At 40.1% G+C, this 24303-nt stretch overlaps 1 pseudogene; it reads right to left on the minus strand.

Moving 5' to 3' along the window:
* Window positions 1-235: 235 nt before the first annotated feature.
* Window positions 236-20061, minus strand: Gm14710 (annotated as a pseudogene).
* Between the last annotated feature and the right edge of the window lie 4242 nt (window positions 20062-24303).

Below are 24303 nucleotides of genomic sequence, written 5' to 3' on the forward strand. Positions count from 1 at the left end.
GTGTTCCACTCACCAGAGGTCTTAGGATCCCATGGAGAATCCTGTGTGGGCCCTTGCGGGTGTCAGGCAACTCCGCTGGCCAGGAAGCCCGGGGCTCAAGTGGAGCGGAAGGGGCTTTTGCCCTGGGTCAGGCCCGGGCAGTCTACAAATTTAGTTATTAAGACACAGAAATGCTTATACATTTCTTTATCATTCCAAACATTGTACTAACATTGATAAAGTACTGATTTTGTTTCTACCTGTCAATTTCTGGCTCAGATCCTAGTGGTGATGCATCCCTTGGTCCATTTCTTCCTCTTCGACCATGGTATCTTTCTCCTTCATGAAGCATCCATGACTGGATGCTACTAGATCTCAATGAGCAGTCAAAATGATTTCTCTGTGACTGGATGTTACGAGCTCTCCATGACTGATTATTATGACCCCTCTGTGACAGGTTGTCATGACCTCTCTGTGACTGGTTGTTCCAACTTCTCCATGACTGGTTGTTATGAGCTCTCCATGACTGGTTGTTATGAGCTCTCCCTGCATGGCCATGATAAGCTCTCCCTGAGTGGTCATGATGAGATCTTCCGTCATGGTTTTGATGAGATAACCCTGTATGTTTATCATGAGCTCTCCCTCTTTGGGCTTGATTATCTTTCTGTGTGTGGCCAGGATGAGCTATCTCTGAGTGTCTAGGAAGAACTCTCTTGGTATGGGTAAGATGAAATCTATCTGAGTGGCCATGTTGAAGCCTACCTGCATGGTTATGATATTGTCTACCTGAGTAGTCATGAATTGGTCTAACTGAAAGTTCATGGTATGGTCTATCTGAGTGGTCATGATGTGGTCTACCTGAGTACTCATGGTGTGGTCTACTTGAATTATCACAAGGTTGTCTACCTGAGTGGTCATGAGGTGGTTTACCTGAGTACTCATGGTGTGGTCTACCTGAGAGGTCATGAAATGGTCTAAGTGGTCAAGATGTGGTCTAACTAAGATGTCACAGTGTGGTCTACCTGAGAGTTCATGATGTGATCTACCTGAGTAGTCATGAAGTGGTCTATCTGAGAGGTCATGGTGTAGTCTATCTGAGTGGTCAAGGTGTGGTCTATCTGAGAGGTCATGAAGTGGTCTACCTGAGTAGTCATAGTGTGGGCTAACTGGGAGGTTAGGAAGTGGTCTGAGTGGTCATGGTGTGGTCTATCTGAGAGTTCATTGTGTGGTCTATCTGAGTAGGTCATGGTGTGGCCTACCTGGGAGGTCATGATGTGGTCTAACTGAGAGTCCATTGTGTGGTCTAACAGAGAGGTCATGGTGTGGTCTATCTGAGAGGTCATGGTGTGGTCTAACAGAGAGGTCATGATGTAGTCTAACAGGTCATGAAGTTGTCTATTGCGGGAAGCAGGTGTGGCTGCAGGCCCCATGAAACCCACTTGTTTACTGCCTTGCCAGAACATGAGCAGTGAGGCTGCATGCATGGGCTGCCTGCCAGGCTGGACCGTTCCTCGTGATCTGCACCTGTCAGCCTATCTGTGAATGATCTGAGCTCGTGCCTGGAGCGTGTGTGAATTCTGATTGGATGAGGTGGGGTGGAGCTAGATGAGGTCAGTTGGCGCGAGTATAGGAGTTGTTTTAGCCCTTGCTATGGGTAGAAGTGGAGTAAGAGAAGCTGTTGTAATAGGAGTTGTTTTAGCCCTTGCCATAAGTAGAAGTGAGTAGTAGTAGAAGAAGCTGTTTTAGGAGAATGAGTAGAAGAAGAGGCTGCTGGGGAAAAGAGTTGTAGGGGAAAAAGCCAAAGTAAAAGAAGTTGCTGCGTGAACCTGCCTTGGTGTCCGTGTTGTTTCTGTCTCGGCCGGCTCAGAGGACCAGCGACAAGTGGAGGCCCGTATGGGGAACGGGGAACTTATCTCGGTTGGCAACTACCAGTAAGTAAGAAAATTTTAGTAAACAGAGATAAGGAAACCTTAGTAAACAGTGGTAGGAAATTTTGGTAAACAGAGGTAAGGAAACCTTAGTAAACAGCGGTAAGAAAATTTTGGTAAGCAACGGTATTTAAAAAAAGAACAGACCTATAAGGTTCCTGGGAAAAAATGGATGAAGCATTAAGGTTCTCAAGTATAGAGACAAAGGAAAGGTTCCCGGGAAAAAGGGATGAAGCATTAAGGATCTCAGGTATAGAGATGAAGGTAAGGTTCCTGGGGAAAAAAGGGACGCAGCATTAAGGTTCTCAGGAATAGAGATGAAGCATTAAGGTTCTCAGGAATAGAGACGAAGGGAATTTCAGCAACTAAAGAAAGCATAGACCTGATAGGTTCCCCGGAAAAAAGGGGATGGAGCACTAAGGATCTCAGATATAGAAACAGAGGGAATCCAAACAACATGGGTTCAACTGCGACTAAAATGAAAGTAAAAATGTTAGTCATCTGGAACTTGGTCAGGGTGTGCTTGAGGGACGCCAGTGGAAAGTAAAATGCTGAAATAGAGGAAGGAGTGGTGGCACTTGAGGAGGCTAAGGAGATTGCTTCTCAGGCTAGCCACCGAAAACCTAAACAGCTTAGACAACAAACCAAAGATAAGAAAGAGAAGGAGGAATCTAGCTCTGAAGGGTCTACTAGTGACAGCAACAGGACTGATAGTGACAGTGACATCTGTAGTTGGATGTCCCACTGGAGTTTGAGGCCTGGTAGGCCGCCCGAACCATCAGCCCCTCCATTGCCTTTTCCTCCCCCCTATAAAGATGAGGGATAAAAAAGGGGAAAGCGTAGTCTTCATGCAAAAGTCTGGAAAAATGTGCCTGCTATTGCAGGGGCCTTCCCAGTATTTCAGGACTAACAGGGGCAACAGTATCACGAACCCCTGGATTGGAAGGTTGTACAAAGATTGAAGGAGTCAGTTTCGACTTATGGGGTCCAGGCTGCCTTTATAAAATCTTGAACATGCATTTAAACTCTGATAAAGGCAGTAAGAGTTAAGGTTAGGTACTTTTTGAGCAATTTCCTCAAAGATAAAACATTGCAACCTGCAGGAAAGCTCCTGAAGACTCAGTAGTAGAAACTTGAGCCATTAAAGGAGAATGCTTTAAATGAAAGAAAAAGAGAAAAGATGGTCTTATATAGTGGATGGGAGGACTAGCCAATTGTATTAGAAGGAAAACAACACTATGAAAGGGACCATTGTTTTGTGGAAGATAAAAACACTTAAAGTTCTTAGGTATGCATATGTATGCTCTATGTAAATATGTTACAAATTTATGTCTATAAAATCTGTATTTCAGTAAGCATTGAAAAGATATGGAAAAGACATTTAGTGAACAGGCAGGGAACAGAAGGCAGTGTGGTATGGGGGTATAGAACAGCATATAGCCAAGTTTGAATAGAAGGTTTTTCTTTATGTACTTCTGTGTTTTGAAAGTAATAAGGTGTTCACAAAAATAAGATGATGGTTTACTCCCCTAGGGGGGTGTCTGCCATCTCCCCTGGAAATAGAATTGCTCAAATTTTGCTTTTGCCTAGTCACCATGCTAGCTTCCCTTCAAGATGACTGAAAAGAGGAAATCGGGGCTTTGGCTCCACTGGGATACAAATTTGAAAGCTGGTATCCTTATGGTTAACCAAAGAGTGGATTGGTTGCAGGAACAGATGAATATTTTGGAGCAGTTAGTATTTGCTTCCTGCATTACTCATATGCCAGGAATATGTGTAACCTCTGTTCAGTATCAGAATTTTTCTAGAGCTACAAATCTGTCGCATGCAATTGGTGTGATGCTGCCAGGAAACTGGAGTCATGATCTTGACACAAAGATGAAGGAATTGCGAGCATCGATTGTTACTGTGAACAACACCTGTGTGGAGATCACAACTGCAAAGCAATGACTGGAGATCATCTGGGGAACTGTGGGATTCTTAAAAAATTGGGTAGCGATGGCCTTTTGAGTACTCCTGCTGACTGTTGTGTGTAGAGGAATTCTTTGGTGGATGGCACATATGCGAAGGCAGCACAGGGCTGATAAATGAACCTTAGTGCAGGCTATGGCAGTCTTGGAAGCAGGAACATCCTCCCAATGTTGGCTCAACATGCTGGATCAATGACGGGTAAGACCCTCGCGTGCACATACCAACCTAAGACAGGATGGCAAAAGTGAGTTCGTCACTCCCATGACAGGTAAGGATGTGGCATGGATGGAGGCAACCTAAGACAGATGCTGATCCCAGAGCTACTAATAAAACAAAAGGGGGAGATGTGGGAAGCAGGTGCTGCCGCAGGCCCTGTGAAACCCACTTGTTTACTACCTTGCCCAAGCATGTGCAGTGAGGCTGCCTGCCAGGCTGGACTGTTCCTCGTGATCCAGACCTGTCAGCCTATCTGTGAACGACCTGAGCTCGTGCCTGGAGCGTGTGTGAATTCTGATTGGATGAGGTGGGGTGGAGCTAGATGAGGTCAGTTGGCGCGAGTATAGGAGTTGTTTTAGCCCTTGCCATGGGTAGAAGCTAGTAGTAGTAGAAGAAGCTGTTTTAGGAGAATGAGTAGAAGAAGAGGCTGCTGGGGAAAAGAGCTGTAGGGGAAAAAGTCGAAGTAAAAGAAGTTGCTGCGTGAACCCGCCTAGGTGTCTGTATCGTTCCTGTCTCCGTGGGCAGCAAGGACTGTGGAGACTGGGACAGTCTATCAGACTGGTCATTGTGTGGTCTATCTGAGTAGTCCTGGTGTGGTCTACCTGAGAGTTCAGGATTTGCTCTATCTGAGAGATCATAATATGGTCTATCTGAGAGGTCATGGTGTAGTCTATCTGAGAAGTCATGATGTGGTCTATATGAGAGGTTATAGTGTAGTATATATGAATGGTTATGATGTGATCTACCTGAGAGATCATGTGGTCTATCTGTATAGTTATTAGTTCTACCTGAGTAGACATGAGATCTATCTGAGTGAACAGGCGCTCTCCTGAATCAGCTATGTGCTCTTCTGGAATAGTGGCCATAAGATCTGCGAATATGGTGGTCATGAGAATGGGAGATGCCTTGTAATCTCCTTGAGAAAAATTGGTTTCTTTCTAGTTGTAGCTGTCTCTCTTCCAATCAATTACCATTCCTCCTTGTTCAACTGTCTCTGTTTACTTGTCTTGTCTGCAAAGGATCCCAGTTATATAATATAAATGAGACAGTACATGTTTTGAATAAGCCATAAGTGTATTTTTTAAAACCCCTCCTTTCTTTCTTCCTTCCTCTATTCCTCCCCTCCTTTGCTTTTTTGAGAGGTTCTCATTATAATGTTTAGGTTAGCCTGAAACTTGTGATTCTCATGAAGTTTGGAATTATAGGCTTGTGCCACCACATCAGCTTCTCAAGACTATTTCTATCAGTGATTTTCTCCTAGAATGAATGACACTACTTTTTATGTACTAGTTTATGGAACTAACCTATAGACCATGTCACTTTCACAAGGACAATTATATGCATGTAACATAAAATAATAAAAATTAGCTGTCTTGTGAATTTTACCAACTAAACCATTTGACTTCCTAATTGAGAGAAAAGAGATGTTTTTGGGGGAGTTGCAGAATTTTATGATAACCAGTAAGTTACTACATATTCAACTGTGATCTTGAACTTCTAAACTCCTCCATCAACCTCTTCAATGCTAGGATTAAAGACACTTGCCACTACAAATGGTACTATATGGTAATGAGGATTGAACTCAGGGTTTCATGCATGCTAGCTAAGTACCCTACCAACTGAGCTATATCTACATTTAATAATGTTCTGTAATATAACTCCTTAAGATCAAAGAAAATTATTCCAAATTTTTCTACTGAGTATTTCTATGCACAGTGGTCACTAAAAAATGATATTTAAATGTAAACAAATACTTAATTCTAGGGAGAAAAACTAAGTGAGTGGAAAATAAATGCTATAAAGGTAGCAAAGAGAGGTCTTGGTACAATTCAAATAAATGGATCTGGCAATAACTTAGCTTTATTTTCATTCTTTTTAGCTCTTAAACCAAAGAGGCAGAATAGTGAGTTACTCAAAAGGAGACAGTAAAAAATTTGACAAGTGTCTATGATAATCTGTAAGAGTAAGTGAATAACATTATATGGACAGTACTAAAAAAGCTAGCTTTACACTAGCATATGTTGCTTAGCAAGCAAAATACCCCTATATTTGGCATTACCATGTCCTGCTACAACACTTCTAAATGATCAAAGTAACTGACATCAGGAAGAAGGTGCTAGCACAAAGAATATTATAAATGCAAAACTTGAATACAATTATAAAATAATCATATTTGTGTAAGGAATATTTTCTGGAATGGGATTGTAGCTCAGTTGTCCAATACATACTCATCATGAGCAGGGCTGTGGTTCTCATAAGAAATCACTTACATTAAATTCAGTACTACAAGATTCATAAACTTAAGGACAGAAATACTAATTTTCTTTTAACAGTGAAAACTATTGGGTATTATGCCCATGATATGTGTGAGTGTGTATGCTTTGGTGTGCATGCAGAAGTCAGAAGTCAACTTTCCATGAACCTACTTTCTCCATCCACTTCTACAAGGATCCCAGAGATACAACTTAAATGGCTAGGCTTATGTGGAAAGAACCTCTCAAAACACTTTTATGTAATCAGGGTGTAATAGCGCTTGCCTATAATCCCAGCACTTGTCTCAGTGCTACTAGAAATTGTTTTGCATGCATGGTCCACTATCCCCACTTTGTTTTTTGTTTTTTTTTTTTTACTTTTCTCAGTGATTTCTGGTATGAAATTCATGAATGGTTCAAAACTATTTGCAATGGATAGATGATTTCAATATACTTTACAATATTTTCAGTTGGGAGTATCTTGGATGACAGCAAAAGGGAACACATTTTTTTCTTTCTAAATTTATCAATTTTACCTCAAACTTTGGGCTGGGGATGTAGTTAAATTTGTAGAGTCCTCGTCTATCATCCATATCTCCCTTGGCTGGAGCCTATGCACTCCATAAAACTAGGGGTAGTGGTACATTGTCTGTAATTCCAGAAGATGGAAAGGAGAGAATCTGGAGTTAATGTCATCCCTACATAGGCAGCCTGGCATCCAAGAAATATCATCTCAAACAAACAAAGACAAAAACAAAACAAACAAACAAACAAAAAAACCCTTTTGGGAGCCTAGGATGTTGCTCAGTTGTAGAACACTTACTTAGCATGTTTAAAGTCCTGGGTCCAATCCATGAAAATAAACAAACAAAACAAACAAACAAAGAAAAACCTAAACCTAAACCAAATCAAAGCAAACAGAAAGTAGTATCAGAAATCTCATCCTGCAAGAGCTAGGCCACTTTCCATCAAACTCAATTCTTCTAATCAGAAGGAAGTATTTCATCTCTGCAACACAGAATGGAGACTGTGCTTAAAATCGTAACCCATTCCTTCACAAAATAATGTTCTCAGAATTGCCACTGTGTGTGTCTGTGTGTGTGTGTCTCTCTGTGTGTGTGTGTGTGTGTGAGAGAGAGAGAGAGAGAGAGAGAGAGAGAGAGAGAGAGAGAGAGAGCACATACTTATGAGATTTAAGGAGGTTGAGGGCAGGTGTCAGCAAGTATCCTGCTCTTAGTTTCCAAATTACTCCCTTGAGATAGGGCCTCTTTACAGTACTTGGAGCTAAGTCACAGCTAGTCAGATCCTATCTCTATTCCAACAACAGTGGGATTACAGATGTACCCTTGAACAAGACCAAACTCTTTTTGTGTGGGATCCAGGTCCTCATTCTTCCTTTGCAAGTGTTCTTACCCTTCAGGCGACTTTCCTATTCAACCACTGTTTAACACCAGATGCCTATATAACAGCTTAAGAATAACTAGTTCTTACTGTTAAGCTGAACTACTGATACATTTCAAAATTCTTGTCCCATGACCCAGTTACCTAAGCAAGTTCAGATGTAAAGGACAGTACAAATGTTTCCCCTGGAGAGTTCTAGAGTGTGTTTCATATCCCATTTCACTTAATTTCACTTAAGTTCAATCTTCTCATTTTTTGTTTATGTTTTTGTGTGTGTTCTTTTAACCACTAAGGTATCTCTGTACTCCAGATTTCTGGTTCATACAATTAATTTTTAAGGGTAGTAAACTGTTTTTACACTATAGCTTAAGATAAAATTTTATATGAGGACAAAATGATAATAATTATTTACAAAGAATGACCATCATCAACTATCTATTTTTTGTTTCTTATAAATTAAAAATTCTTGATGATTAAAATAAAAAAATAAAATGCTTATTGAAATAGTTGAAGGGGCCTGCCTCCTGCTGCCACACACTGCCCACCCCATGCTGATCATGGACTCTAACCCTCTTTCTTTTATAAACTGCCTTGATCATGGTGTTTTGTTACAAAGGAAATTAATTATGATAACTAACATATAATACATGCCTTTAGTCTCAGCACTGGAAGATTGAGGCAGGAAGAACATCAGAAGTTCTTTACCAACCGAGGCTACATATTAAGTGATATACTACCTTGTTCTACATAACTTGTAATACCTTGTCTTCAAACAAACAAACACACACATCTCAAAAAGAACTATGTTACATTTCAGCCTCTTGATTTCAGTTAACCCTTAGTGTTCCCTTACCAGATGAAGTAGAGGATGATTTGCTGAAAAGCTTTGTCTGAAAAAAACGCCACTTTTCCCCCTACTGTCAAGTCTGTGTATTATTTTGAGAAAAATTATTTTCCATATTTTCAACAGTGAATTTAGTATCTTTTAGAAACAGTTTTTAAATGCTAGGCCTTGTTTTGGAAAATGACTTAGTATTTGAACACTCTGAAATTGTCTGCTTGTCTCACTGGATGCTATACAAGAGTATTGTCCATTCTATCTATACTCAGTATTTCAGATTGGCAGTCTTCAGTTTATGCGGTATTTAACATTTGGTTGTATATGGTACTAAACTTGAGACCTGTCTAGAAATAATATAAAGACTATGCCAACATAAAAATTCTGTTACAATATGTTCACTGTTCCAAATAATGCTTTTAGGGTTAAAGAAGACATTCTTCCCATTCAACCTTATTCCCTTGACCCAGTGACACTGTTTTTTAACAAAATGCCTTTGCTCTACTGATTAGGCTATTGATCATGCACTTAACACTCCTGTATTGACTCCTGGAAGTAGAGCAACCAGGCAAATTTAAAACAATTACCTCCATTGTTAATTTCTCCCCCTGCTCTCCATTAGTAAAGCAGCTCTTATCACTTAAACATTTCTTTCATCTAAACTGGAATTAATCTCTTACCAACCTTGTACAACTCCATGTCTGAAAAAAAATGAAGCATGTAACATAATATACCCTTAGAACAGTGTAAGTTCTAAAATCTGCATGCTCGCTTTTATCACTTGTGGTGTTTAGTGTACTTCACCTCTGCCTCAAGGATGCCCAGGTATAAGTGCTTGCCCTCTGGAGCTTTCTGACTGTATGCCATTCTCCTCATTGTATTCTTCTTCAGCATTAGAGCTTCTAGATATCTCTGCTGTCTAATTTCATCTGTACAAGATATTACAGGAAAGAATAAAGAAAATGAAAAGTCAAATGACAATAATGTCTTCTTAACCACAAATTGACATCATACTTCATCATATTATGGAATATGTAGAACTGTTAATCCTTTAAAAATTCTAACACTATAGTAACAGGAAGAATAATTTGTAATAAATTTGCAAAACCATAGCAAAAGCAAACAATAAAGAGGTTTTATTGTTTCTTGTTACACACACACACACACACACACACACACACTAGTAAGTGCACCAGAAAAACATGTTAAGTCTCTTCTACTGGAGCTAGAGCTAGAGTTGCAGGCAGGCATGAAGCACCCAGCTTATATGTAGGAACTGAATTCTGATCCTCTGAAAGAACAAACACTCTTAAAAAACCAGTTAAACGTTTTTGAAAAAATGAATTCTTGGAGAATTTCAAACAATCTATTTTGGTCATCCCAGATCTAACTCTTCTTCCTTACCCATTCAACTGTGAATCCTCCTATTTTAAAAACTCATTAACTCCAATTTGTGTTGCCTATGTACTCTTGGATACACAGCTATCCACTTGAGTGTGGGTAACATGCTAGCATCACACTATTAAAGAATACTGTCTATCTCCATCTAAGCAGCTATCAGTTGCCAAGAGAAATTGCCCAACTCTCCTCAACATGCCAGGAGCTTGTTGTGCTTGCGGTACTGGATGTTCTAGCACTACCATTTCTCCAGCTCCATGAGAGCTATTTTAAAGTATTTATCAGTTTCCACACATATTTTAAATTCGAATAAGAGCTGTTAATTTATTTGGTTAATTGACACTGATCCTGTGATAGGCATCCCTACAACACAGAAACCTTTGAGGAACATCAAACAAATTTAGCAATTTTCAGCAATTCTACAGGGCATAGAATCAACTAGGACAATTCAGTAGCTTTTCTATATGCCATCAATAAACATACAGATAATAAAAAATGTGGTATATATACGTTATGCAATATTATTCAGCTGTGTAGAAAAATGATATCATGAAAACTTTGCAGGCAAATGGATGAAGGTAAGAGATCATTGTGAGTAAAGTAACTCAGAGTCAGAAAGATTAATGTTTCATATTCTCTATTTCTCTCTTTTCTGAGGTCCTAGCTATAAATATCCAGATATGAGTCTATATCCTAGAGTAACTACAGAGACTAAGGAAGGCCAAATTCATCCCTGCTGTGGTGGGAGCATGGAGGACCTAAAGAGAGGCGGCTACTACTATTATATAAATGATCTGATCAGGGAAATTCAAAAGAGATCTCTAAATACTGAAAATGAGTGAGATAAATACAGAAGGAGTACAATAACAGTAAAGATGTTTAGAAGAGGCACAAGGAATAACTTGAAACTATGTAAAGAAACACTTAGAACAATACAATTCTCTGATACACACACACACACACACACATATATATATATATATATATATAATTTAAATGACAATTTTCCATTTCTGTTGAAAATGTTTCATGTAAGAGTAAAAAGGCAACCTAACAAATTCACTACCTCCCACTGAGAGACACACTTTTTTTGAGGTTTTTGTCAGGGTTCTTCAGGAGACTCCCAGAATATTACAAGTCGTTTCTATTGCCCCTGACTGCCACACAGAATGAAAGTTAAGTCCATATTGGTGAAGAAAACATGCACATCAGTTGCTGGCCCAGAGACTTCTGAGCTGGAACTGACCTAAAAGCCTCCTCCCTGAGACCTAGCACTCATGATACCATAAACACATGCATGTTTTCAATGGATGGAAGCAAACAAAAGTCCTACCCACTTATGATACCTAAAATCCTTACCAATCAATATTGCATAATAACCCTAATGGTATAGTTTTAGCACCAATCCTTGCAGTAACCAACTGCTCTATAACTGGACTTAAAAGACTCACTCAACAAGTGGGAAATCACGGTTGGTACTTTAAACCTACCCAACTACCAAGGTCTAATGAAGCCATGGATTGTGAAGAAGAATGGACAAATACTACGTTATATAACCAGACTAATCATTTATTTTTAAATGATTCTTTATATGCACCCAGAGAAATACAGTCAGTTGCAAAGAGAGGACAAAATCTTCTCTTTGCAACAGATTGAGACAATTAGAGAAAACTAGAAGTAATTCAAGTATTTGTTGATCCTAGTCTAATGCATTAATACAGCAATAAAACAAAGTGCCTACTTGCATATTAAGCAACTTCAGGGAAGAGAAGAATGAAAGGTTTAAAGAGCCAGAGGAATATTGAGTTTGCTGTCATAATGTATCTCCCCAGAATGCCAGAGGTGAAATTCATATTCTCACCAACCTGACTTATAGGAGACCTGAACAAGAGTGTCGCCAATGGACATGCTAATGTGGACATTGAACAGTCAAGAGAACTTTACACTACCTAAAAAAACTTTAGGCAACTTAAGAACACTGAGAGGAAGAGAAATTCTTTTCTTCAGGGAAGAGCACCCCAATTATTTACCACAAAGCAAATGGTCAGCCCTAAAAACAAAAACATAGAAGATATATTAAATAGACTTCTCATGTTGTATTTATATTTTAGGAATGCACATTAACACAAATACATACATGTGATGGGGGTAGGGAAAGAGGGAGTTATGTGACAACTATTTATGAAGAGTACAATATACTTGAAAACAGCAAAGAGAAGTAATATGGTAGGTTTGGTAGGCAGAAAGGGAAGAAAGAAATAGTGTAATTATCATATCGAAAACTCTATCAAAATATATGGAAAAAGATTAATCTGAAGCAAACAAATGAACAATCTAAATTGATGGATGATCCTGGCATTACCACTTATAAGCACAATCACAGCACTTAGAAGGGTAAGGCAGGTGGGCTTCTACACATCAACTTATCTCAAAAATTTGAAAGAAAAATAAATAAATCCAGCAATATTTAAATTGAAATGAAAGGAAAATGATTATTAAAAATGGTATCTAAGTTCCCATATTAGAAAATGTGTGATGACTAAAAAGAAATATTTAACATTGCTTCTTGAAAATATATCAAGTATTTTAACAGTGATATCCCTTTAATTTTTATAAAATGGTTTGTTTATTTTCTAGATCCTGCTAGCTAGACAACAAAATAGAGGGGGAGGGGGATACTTCTGTTTTGTTTCTTATATCTTCTGTTTGATGGCAGGATCCATGTCACAGTTGGTAAACACTTGCCATGCAAGTTTTAGGACCTGAACTGGAGCCTCACAACCTTCCCTTTTGTGAGGACCCGTGAGATGGTTTAGTGTGTAAATTCACTTCTTGCCATGCCTGACCCTTGCAACCTCTGTGTTGAAAGGAGAGGAGCAGCTGCTATAAGTCGATCTCTGACTACCACATGTACAATGTAACATGACACACAAGCCCTGAACACAGACAAAGCAACTTAACAGAAAACTTGAAAATCTTTGAACCAAAGGGTATATAAATTATGAACTACTAGAATGAAAAAAGACAGGAGAATCCCTGGGGCTTAAGGGACAGTCAATCTAGCCTAATCAATAAATTCCAAGTCTCAGGGAGAGATGTCTTTAAAAAACAAAACAAAACAAAACAAAACAAAACAAAACAGAACAGAACAGAACAGAACAGAACAGAACAGAACAGAACAGAACAGAACAAAACAAAACAAAACAAAACAAAACAAAACAAAACAAAACAAAAACCAAAACAAAAACCAAAACAAAGAAACAGGAAGATGGCTCCTGGGGAATAAGACACAAAGTTGACCTCTAGGGTTTTTTTTTCAAACATATACAAGAATTCCTACACATGTAACAGCTACTGTGTACACAGAAACTGGCTCACACACATGGATATATGGACCTGCAAATGCACATGTCTACACACCCACACACACCAAATTGTCAGGAAAAAAAGCAAAAGAAAATTTCTCATTTTACACAGTGAGTATTTGAGTACTACAGTAAATGAAATTGGTGGATGCTCACAGTCAGCTATTGGATGGATCACAGGGCCCCCAATGGAGGAGCTAGAGAAAGTACCCAAGGAGCTAAAGGGAACTGCAACTCTATAGGTTGAACAACAATATGAACTAACCAGTACCCCGGAGCTCTTGTCTCTAGCTGCATAAGTATCAAAAGATGGCCTAGTCAGCCATCACTGTAAAGAGCGGCCCATTGGTCTCTCAAACTTTATATGCCCCAGTACAGGGAAACACCAGGGCCAAAAACTGGGAATGGTTGGGTAGGGGAGTGGGGGAGAGTCTATGGGGAACTTTTGGGATAGCATTGGAAATGTAAATGAGGAAAATACCTAATTAAAAAAATATTAAAAAAGAAAAGTGGGGTACAGATTTTCTGTATTCATTACTTTGTTGAGGAAAATTTGGGATGTTTCCAGTTTCTGGCTATTATAAATATGGCTGCAATGAACATACAGGAGCATGTGTCCTTATTACATGTTGTAGCACCTTCTGGGCATATGCCCAGGAGGGGTATAGCTGGATCCTCAGTACCATGTCCAATTTTCTGAGGTCCCGACAGACTGATTTCCACAGGGGTTGTACCAGCTTACAATCCCACCAGCAGTGAAGGAGTGTTTCTCTATCTCCACATCCTCACCAACATCTGCTGTCAGCTGAGCTTTTTTTTTTATTGGATATTTTCCTTATTTACATTTCAAATGTCATCCCCTTTCCTGGTTTCCCTTCCAAAAAATATCCTCTCCCTCCTCACCAACCTACCCACTCCTACTTCCTGGCCCTGGCATTCCCCTACACTGGGGCACAGAGCCTTCAAAGGACAAAGGGCCTATCCTTCCATTGATGTCAGTCCTACTAGGCCATCCTCTGCTGCATATGCAGGTCAGCTGAGTTTTTAATCTTAACCACTCTGACTGTTGTGAGATGGAATCTCAGGGCCTTTTTGATTTGCATTTTCCTGATAACTAAGAATGTTGAAATTTTTTTCTTTTTTTCTTTTTTTTTATTGGATATTTTCTTCATTTACATTTCAGATGCTATCCCAAAAGTTCCCTATACCCGTCCCCCCTTCCCTGCTCCCCTACCCACTCACTCCCCCTTCTTGGCCCTGGTTTTCCCCTGTACTAGAACATATAAAGTTTGCTAGACCAAGGGTCCTCTCTTCCCAATGATGGCCAAATAGGCCATCTTCTGCTACATATGCAGCTAGAGACACAAGATCTGGGGGTACTGATTAGTTCATACTGTTGTTCCACCTATAGGGTGCAGACCCCTTCAGCTCTTGGGTACTTTTTCTAGCTCCTATATTGGGGGCCCTGTGTTTCATCCTATAGATGACTGTGAGCATCCACTTCTGTATTTGTCAGGCACTGGCAAAGCCTCACAGGAGACAGCTATATCAAGTCCTTTGAGCAAAATCTTGCTGGCGTATGAAATAGTGTCTGCGTTTGGTAGCTCATTATGGGATGGACCCCCGGGTTGGGCAGTCTCTGGATGGCCCATCCTTTCGTCTTAGCTCTAAACTTTGTCTTTGCAACTCCTGCCATGGATATTTTATTCCCTATTCTAGGGAGGAATGAAGTATCCATGAGTTGTTCTTCCTTTTTCATTTTCTTGTGTTTTGGGAGTTGTATCTTGGCTATTCTAGGTTAATATCCACTTATCAGTGAATGCATATGAAGTGACTTCTTTTGTGATTGGGTTACCTAACTCAGGATGATATCTTCCAGATACATCCATTTGCCCAAGAATTTCCTAAATTCATTGTTTTTAATAGCTGAGTAGTACTCCATTGTGTAAATGTACCACATTTTCTGTATCCATTCCTCTGTTGAGGGACATCTGGGTTCTTTCCAGCTTCTGGCTATTATAAATAGGGCTGCTATGAACAGAGTGGAGCATGTGTCCTTATTACCAGTTGGAACATCTTCTGGGTATATGGCCAGGAGAGGTATTGCAGGATCTACCTTTAGTACTATGTCCAGTTTTGTGAGAAACTGCCAGACTGATTTCCAGAGTGGTTGAATAAGCTTGCAATCCCACCAACAATGGAGGAGTGTTCCTCTTTCTCCATATTCACACCAGCATCTGCTGTCACCTGAATTTTTTATCTTAGCCATTCTGACTGGTGTAAGGAATCTCAGGGTTGTTTTGATTTGCATTTCCCTGATGATTAAGGATGTTGAACATTTTTTTTTCAAGTGCTTCTCAGCCCTTCAGTATTCCTTGGTTGAGAATTCTTTGTTTAGCTCTCTACCCCATTTTTAATGGGGTTATTTGATTTTCTGGAGTTCAGAACTTCAAGTCTCTGAAGAAAGAAATTGAAGAAGATCTCAGAAGATGAAAAGATCTCCCATGCTCATGGATTTGCAGGATTAATATATTAAAAAATGGCTATCCCGCCAAAAGCAGTCTCCAGATTCAATGCAATCCTCATCAAAATTCCAACTCAATTATTCACTCAGTTAGAAAGGGCAATTTGCAAATTCATCTGAAATTAAAAAAAAAAAAAAACTAGGATAGTAAAAAGTATTCTCAACAATAAAAGAACATCTGGGGGAATCACCATGCCTGACCTCAAGCTGTACTAGAGAGCAATTGTGATAAAAATTGCATGGTACTGGTACAGCGATAGACAGGTAGATCAATGGAATAGAATTAAAGACCCAGAAATGAACCCACACACCTATGGTTACCTGATCTTTGACAAGGGAGCTAAAACCATCCAGTGGAATAAATACAGCATTTTCAAAAAATGGTCCTGATACAACTGGCGGTTATCATGTAGAAGAATGCGAATTGATCCATTCTTATCTCCTTCTACAAAGCTCAAGTTTAAGTGGACCAAGACCTTCACATAAAACCAGAGACACTGAAATTTATAGAGGAGAAAGTGTGCTCAAAGATATGGGCATAGGGGAAAAATTCCTAAACAGAACAGCAACGGCCTGTTTCTTAAGATCAAGAATCGACAAATGGGACTTCATAAAATTGTAAAGCTTCTGTAGGGGAAAGAGATATTGTCAATAAGTCAAAAAGGCCACTAACAGATTGGGAAATAATTTTTACCAATCCTAAACCTGATAGGGGACTAATATCCAATATATACACAGAGCTCAAGACGCTGTAATTTTCTTTAAGTGTTTCTCAGAGCCATTTGAGATACCTCAGTTGAAAACTCTTTGTTTAGCGCTGTATCCCATTTTTATTGGATATTTTCTTTATTTACATTTCAAATATTTTCCCCTTTCCAGGTCTCACCTTCTGAAATACCCTTGCCCACCCCCCCTCTCCCTGCCTCTATGAGGGTGCTCCCCCACCCACCCACTCCCTTCTTCCTGCCCTGGCATTTCCCTACATCGGGACAATGAACACCCTCAGGCCCAAGGACCTCTCCTCCCAGTGATGTCCAACAAGGCCATCCTCTACCTCATATGTGACCAGAACCATGGGTTCCTCCATGTGTATTCTTTGGTTGGTGGTCCACTCCCTGGGAGCTCCAGGGGGGGTCTGGCCCATTGACACTGTTACTCCCTCTATGGGGCTGCAACACCCCCTCCCAGCTACTTTAGTTACTTCTTCAACTCTTCGATCAGGGGACCCCAAACTCAGTCCAATGGCTGACTGTGAGCATCCACCTCTGTATCTGTCAGGCTCTGGCACAGCCTCTCTGGAGACAGCCATATCAAGTCAACATCAGCAAGCACTTCCCAGCATCCAAGCTCCCTTGGATGTAAGTTGCTTTTCCTGTTGGTTTGTTGTGCTGAGGATCAAACTCAGTACTTTGTGCATGCTGGTCAAGCACTCTACCAACTTAGCTGCGCCCTACTTCTGAACAAACACAGTTTATAAATACAGGCCTTTGAATGTTCTCCTGTTTTTATTTTATTGTATTTTATTTTATTTTTATTATTCCTTTTATGCATTTACACTTCAAATGTTATCCCCCTTCCCAGTTACTCCTCCACAAACTCCACCTCCCCCTTTTACCCACTCTCCTTTGCCTTGATGAGGGTGCTCTTCCACCTACTCAACCACTCCCACCTCACAGATCTAGCATCCCCCTACACTGGGGTATCAAGCCTCCACAGGACCAAGGGCCTCCCTTCCCACTAATGTCAGATAAGCCCACCCTCTGCTACATATGTACCTAAAGCCATGGATACCACCACTGCTGTCCCCAAATCACCGTGGCCACACCATCCAAAGAAGAACAGATTTGGATTGGCAAGATGCTGTTTCACAAGCCATACTTTGGTCAAAAGAAACAAAATCAAAAGCAAAACCCAAAACCCCTGCTTTTAAAAGTGTATGTTTTGCACATCGTTGAGACCAGGTATCACTTTGCAGCTCAGATTTCACTCAAAATCATATAAACCTGTTTCAACTGCCCTAGTCCTCTGGCTATAGGGTGAGCCACCACGTCCAGTCTTTTATGAAGAGCCTGAAAACAATCTGTCTGTGGACCTGGAGTAGGAAACCGAGGGTCTTATGAATACAACATTCAGACATACACCCACTATGCTCCATTATTGGAGGGGGATTATAAGCCCGTACCATTATATTGAATGCAAGGATTTATCTGTTTTAGGCATGTAAAGTACAAGCTTAACTACATTTCCAGGTCTGTGCTCTCCATTTTTACACAGGAATTATCCCATACAACATTTATTAAAAACTCAAGCAAAGAAATTATAGACTGAGGAATCTCATTGGCATGTAAATTCTATTAATATTTTTATCTGAAAGCATTAATTTTGTGAGAGCATTATTCAATAATTACAAAAAATTAAAACGAGACAAGTTTTCTATACACTGAATCACAACTGAGAAAGTACTTCAAACAATGGACACTCTAAAGAATGTGACAGAGGAGATGGGGGAAAATTCATTAGTCTCTGCTCCAGTGCGTGGGAGACCCTGTGTGTGTCATCACCTGTGATGGGTGGAGACAAGTTAAGTGACAGGTTCTTCTCATTCTCTGAGATTCAAGCTATACTTACTTCCAGAAGTCATAAAAAATGGGGATTTTATAGATTTGCTTAGTGGCTTTCTTAGCTAGATTATTGGAAATTTAAGAAGAGAGCATTGCTTACATATTAGAGTGCCACGTGTTAAATTAATAGTGTACACTCCATAAATCTTTGTGTGACTATAGTTGAGCACATCTGTTAGGCTCTCTTTAAAAAGCAAGAGAATAACACAGAATTCTGAACCAGGGCTTTTTTTGTCTTACTGTCCAAAAGATAGACATGGCGAACAGAGAGCCATAATATTAGGCATTTGTTTGCTTCTAAATCCAATTCTGGTATATTTAACACCTTTTACCTTAAGTAAGATTTATAATGTACTTTGGGATATTACTATTAATGACAAGTATAAAAATGACATATTGGACCTTTTATATATTTATTTTGTAATCATTTGTATGTGCTTATCTATGTGTCCATGTACTTGCCTGTGTGCTCTGGAAAGCAGAGTATGGACTTGGATACCAGGGACCTGTAGTTAGATAGCCATGTTTTGGGTCTCTTGGCCCCAGAAACTCAGTACCCCCAAAAAAGGGGAAACTGGGGTTGAAGGGTTTTCAGTAGGCAGTCTGAAAGGAAAGATCTTTTCTAAACGCAGAAAACAACTCAGTTACTATCTCCTCATCTATGCATAGCCTCCACAAGGCCGAACTTTAGACTGTCATTTTGGCTTATTACACTGCAAAGGACACCAGACTGAACATTTCCCCATCAGTTAAGGAAATTAAAACACTAATATGGCAGGCCATGAAGTGGCCCTTTATTCCCTTCCTCCTCAAACAACTTCTAATAATGGTTTCTAAGAACAATCAAGGAAACAAACCAACCAAATTAATGCTCTCTTTTTCTTTTTTTTTCTTTCTGTTTTTTTTTTGTTTTGTTTTGTTTTGTTTTGTTTTGTTTTGTTTTGTTTTTTAGAGACAGTGTTTCTCTGTGTAGTCCTGGTTGTCCTGGAACTCACTTTGTAGACCAGGCTGGCCTCGAACTCAACAATCCGCCAGCCTCTGCCTCCCGAGTGCTAGGATGTAAGGTGTGCACCACCATGCCCAGCTATGCTCTCTTTTTCTGTCACTTGAAATATAATTATTTAAAATTTTACTTTTAGGCATATGGCTTTGGAGACAAGATTGCCTGCTGTTGGTCAGACCCTAATTAGACCTGCTTTTCCCATGTCTGGCCTGGTACTGTTTTCTAGCATCTGAATCCTCTATACTACTATTTTTAAAAAACTTTGTTTGTTTGTTTGTTTGTTTGTTTGTTTGTTTTTAGGAGACAGGGTCTATCTGTGTGACAGCTCAGTCTGGGCTCACATCCACAAATATGCACTTGTCTCTGCCTCACCAGTGCTGAGACTCACGTCATGTGCTATCATGCCCTGCAACCTCTCCTCATTTCTTTCACTCTTTCTGTGTCTTCCTGTTTCCAGGTCTGGGTCTAAGTGTATTCTTAATTCTTAGTGCTTCCAGTCACTTACTCCCTTCTCACCACTGTGCAGATCCTCCTGTTCCTGCAGCCTATTTTCCTTGTTAAACATTTTATGCCATATTCACAATCATACTCTCACAGACAGACTCACCCAGACACAAACACACCCAGATACACCGTAGCACACACACACACAGAACACAGACACACACAGAAACACACACACACAGGATAAATGAATATAATAAAACATTAAAAGTAATAACATCAACTACTATTATTGCCACTTTCTCAAAAGCATTATAGCCAACATTTCTCCTATGTCCTATGGCAAAGTGATTGGGACTCTAGCACTTACTAGCTATTTGGTCTTGAGTATGATATTTACCTTCTGCTAGCCTAATTTCCCCATTTATAAAATAGGGGGTAATAATTTTATACATTGCAGAGAATTGTTTTCAAGATTAATTATCTATCTGATAACTAGGTACCATAGCTATGCCTAGAGTCCAGCACTTAGAGGGACTGACCAGCCTGGGAAACTTAGTAAGACTCTGTCTTGTGATTAAATGTAAAGTAGGGCTTGATAATATAGATCAGTGAGAGAACACTTGCTTAGTAAGGGCAAATGTCCTGGGTCCAATTCCTACTTCCTGAGAAACTGTGAGAAACTCAATAAAGTTATTAGTGCAGTGACTAGTTGCTGGTAAATGTTAAATATATGTTAACTAATAATAAAACACACCAAGACCCCTGCAACTCCAGAAGCACCATTGGTGGTGTTTGTTAGTTTGGTCTTCTGTTGCTGTGGCTGCTGATAATGACTCCATTTTAATGTCATATCATATTTGAAAGAGCCATCCTGTTTTTATATTCACTAGTAAAAGTGCAGGCTGAAAAGTCATTATCTTTTTACATCAAAGTACCTCAGAAGCAGAGAAAGTATCCTCATTAGCACTGTACTCAGTCAAAAGCAAATTTTACTGAAAAAGGCAAGAAATGGAAAAGGGAGCTCTCCTCTGCTTAACTCTTTGATGCTTAAAGGATCTCAGCAGTTATTTGGGTCAGTTAACTGGGAAGGAAACTCTTGGGAAGCAAAACCATAGTAAAGTAGCAGCTAGCAGCTAGCAGACACTTTATTGGTAATGAAAATATGTGGTCATTTGTCATGCACTTTGCCCACTTCATATTTCTCTGTTTTGGTTTGACTTTAATCAATCCATTCTTCTTATCATGGGGGTTTCTCATCATGTAATTTAGACTTGCTTGAGCTTGTAATCCTCCTGCTTCAGCCTTTTGAGTTGCTGGATTACAGGCTCATAGCTTCACACCCAAGTCACAATTATTCTTTATTCCTAATACAATGAAGTTTTCAGGTGAAAGGAATTGCAAGAAAAAGAGTACCCAGCATTGTCACCTGTTTAAGACAGGGTGCTCTGGCAGGCCTATAGTATCAGCTACTCAAAAAGCTGTGAAAGAAAAATTGTTTGACCCATGAATCTCCAGACAGCCCAGATAATATATGGAGAATTTATGTGAAAACCAAACTGCCGCAGACCCTTTTGGTCCCTTGTCTGTGTAGAATGGGTCTCTGGTTACAGGTGGACAAGGAGTCAGCGAATGAATGACAGACAGATGCGACACAAGAGATTGTGTAGAATCTGAATGTAATTTGTCAAGTCGAGCATCGAACTTTTTATACAGAAGAATAACAAGAAACCAGGCGAGATACATCTGCCAAGTTACAGTGACACAAAACATTAGGAATGTATACATCAGAAGAAGGTGGGGACCAGGCAGCTGCCACTAAGAATGGTGCCAGGTGTAATGCTAGTCTATTGTTAAGCCCACCACCAGGGGTTCTTAGTAAATGCCAGATTATGCTGTTTCTTTGGGCCTAGTGAAGAAACCTGTCTCGGGGAGATTCCCTAACTCTTTCATGGTAAACCCACATATTCACTAGGCCATTGTGAATTCCCTTGTCTGGGTAAGACTGGCTATTGTCTCAAGTAAACACTCTGCAGGCCAGCAGCCCCTAGCTAGTCTAGCTCTGTTCTTTGTAATGCCTAATTAGTTTCCCCCTCTCTACTAGAAGTAAATTTGAATGTTACTGAATAGATGATCTTCTTACCGAATTCCTACTGAATTCCAAGTTTGTTGGCTTCAAGGATTTTCTGACATTGGAACACTGGGGGAGGCTTAGCTATGTCAAAATTCGATCTTTAAAGGCACTTATAATAAAATAATACTAAAAGAGAGCACGTGGATCCATACACCAGACTAATGCGGAGAAAGGGTATGAGTATATGGGATATGAGAATGCCTGGTTCCAGGAGGTTAAGTTTCCGTGAAACTCTTTGCCTCGTGAGTGCTTTCAGGCTTCTTGGCCTGTCAAGCAAACTACACTGGAGTGTGGGTAGCACCAAACCAAATCAAACACTCTTACCTGTTTCCAGCATCAAGAGTAGTCTCGTCTTTCTAGATGGTATTTTGACCCTGTTGAAAAGAGAAGCCAGTCCATGGAACACCTATGTATTCTCCTAGGAAACAGACTCAGGAAGATGGGAAGCTGCAGGCTACTCGTGGTTCTGTACCAGGTTCCTGGCTAGCCTGTACTACCAAGTGAGTCCCCATCTCACGTTGGAGGAGGAAGAAGAGGAGAAGTAGAAGAAAGGGAGTAAGAAATGACATGGACTTGCCACACCGAGCAGTTGCACTGGCTCTCATACTCCAGCCTGTTTGTCAGCTGAGAAACAACATGGTATAGAAATAAGCACTATTCCTGCCTTCCCTGTACTTGTTCTGCAAACATGTAGAAGAGCCCAGGGCAGCACTGCTCTTCCTTCATCCTGGGGCCTTGAGAGAAGCTAGATCCTAGTCCATAGAATTTTTGAGAAGTGACTACGTTGCTGTAGAACTTGTCGCCATAATATATCCATCTTGCTGTCTTCATTACATTTCTATTGCTGTGAAGAGACCCCCATGACAAAAGCAACTTATAAAAGAGATCATTTAAAGTTGAGACTTGGGCTGGAGAGATGGCTCAGCGGTTAAGAGCACTGACTGCCCTTCCGAAGGTCCTGAGTTCAAATCCCAGCAACCACATGATGGCTCACAACCATCCATAATGAGATCTGATGCCCTCTTCTGTGGTGTCTGAAGACAGCTACAGTGCACTTACATATAATAAATAAATAAAATCTTAAAAAAAATAAAGTTGAGACTCACAATTTCAGAGGGTAGTAAAGTCTGTGACCCTCAGGGCCAGGAGCATAGAGGTACCATGCATATGTTGTGTTGTAGAAGTAGCTGAGGAAGAACAAACGATCTGATGGGAAAATGCCCTGGCCTTTTGAAATCTCAAAGCCCACTCGTAGTAGACACACATCCTCTGACAAGGCCACATACCTCTAATCCTTCCCAACTAGCCCACAAAATCCAGAGCAAACATTCAAATCTATGACCCTTCTGAGGCCATTCTCATTCAAACCACCACACTGACCTTTATAGCATATTTCTACCCTTATACTTGTCAAGGGACTCCTTTGCCCGTGTCAGTGTAAATGTAAAGTCCACATTGATGCAATTCTTTTTTGCTAATTACGTTTAGAGTGGTTTTGAAGCTGCTTTCTTGCTGGAAATATAGCTCAGTTGTAGAAGGCTGCCTAGTACAAGACCATGTAGTGGCAGGTGAGTGTTAGTAATGTCCCACACCCACCCCTAGCCAAAAACAAACAAACAAACCCATAAACAAAGAAAAAAACTAGACAAGAGTCTATCTGATTCAACCCATAGCAGGGTCTTTAATCTATTCAAGCTAGTCTGGGCCTCTAAATTCACCACCAACATGCAGGATGGTTTTTGATGGAGAAATGAGCCCTGAATATCTATTGGGGAAAGACTTTATAGTAAGCAGCAAACAAAGACAGTGCTCGGGGTGAGTGAGTAAGCATCTAATCGGAAAGTTACTATGGCCTTTAACATAATTGGCTGGTGCTAGAAATCAATTGGTAAACTTAGTTCCTATTTCCCTCTCCATTGGTGGTCATTAGGCAGGGGTGTGTTTGTAACCTGGGGGTGCAAATGTGTTGGGGTAATAACCTACAGACACTGGTCTTTTTGGGGGGTGTAATCTGAAGATGCAGGTCTTTTGGGGGGTAAGCCTAGAGACTGGAGACTCGGGTTTTGTTGGAGGATAACTTGGAAATTAATGCACCAGCCTGTTAGTTTGCCTGAGTTCAAGTTCTCTAAAATGAAGTCTGAATGTAAAAGATTTGACCTCTCAACCCTTTTAACTCACTTGTTCTCACTTCTCTCATCTCAGCATTTTTGTCATTTCTGAGAGCACAGG

The sequence above is a fragment of the Mus musculus genome, chromosome X, assembly GCF_000001635.26.
Source record: "Mus musculus strain C57BL/6J chromosome X, GRCm38.p6 C57BL/6J".
NCBI lineage: Eukaryota > Metazoa > Chordata > Mammalia > Rodentia > Muridae > Mus > Mus musculus.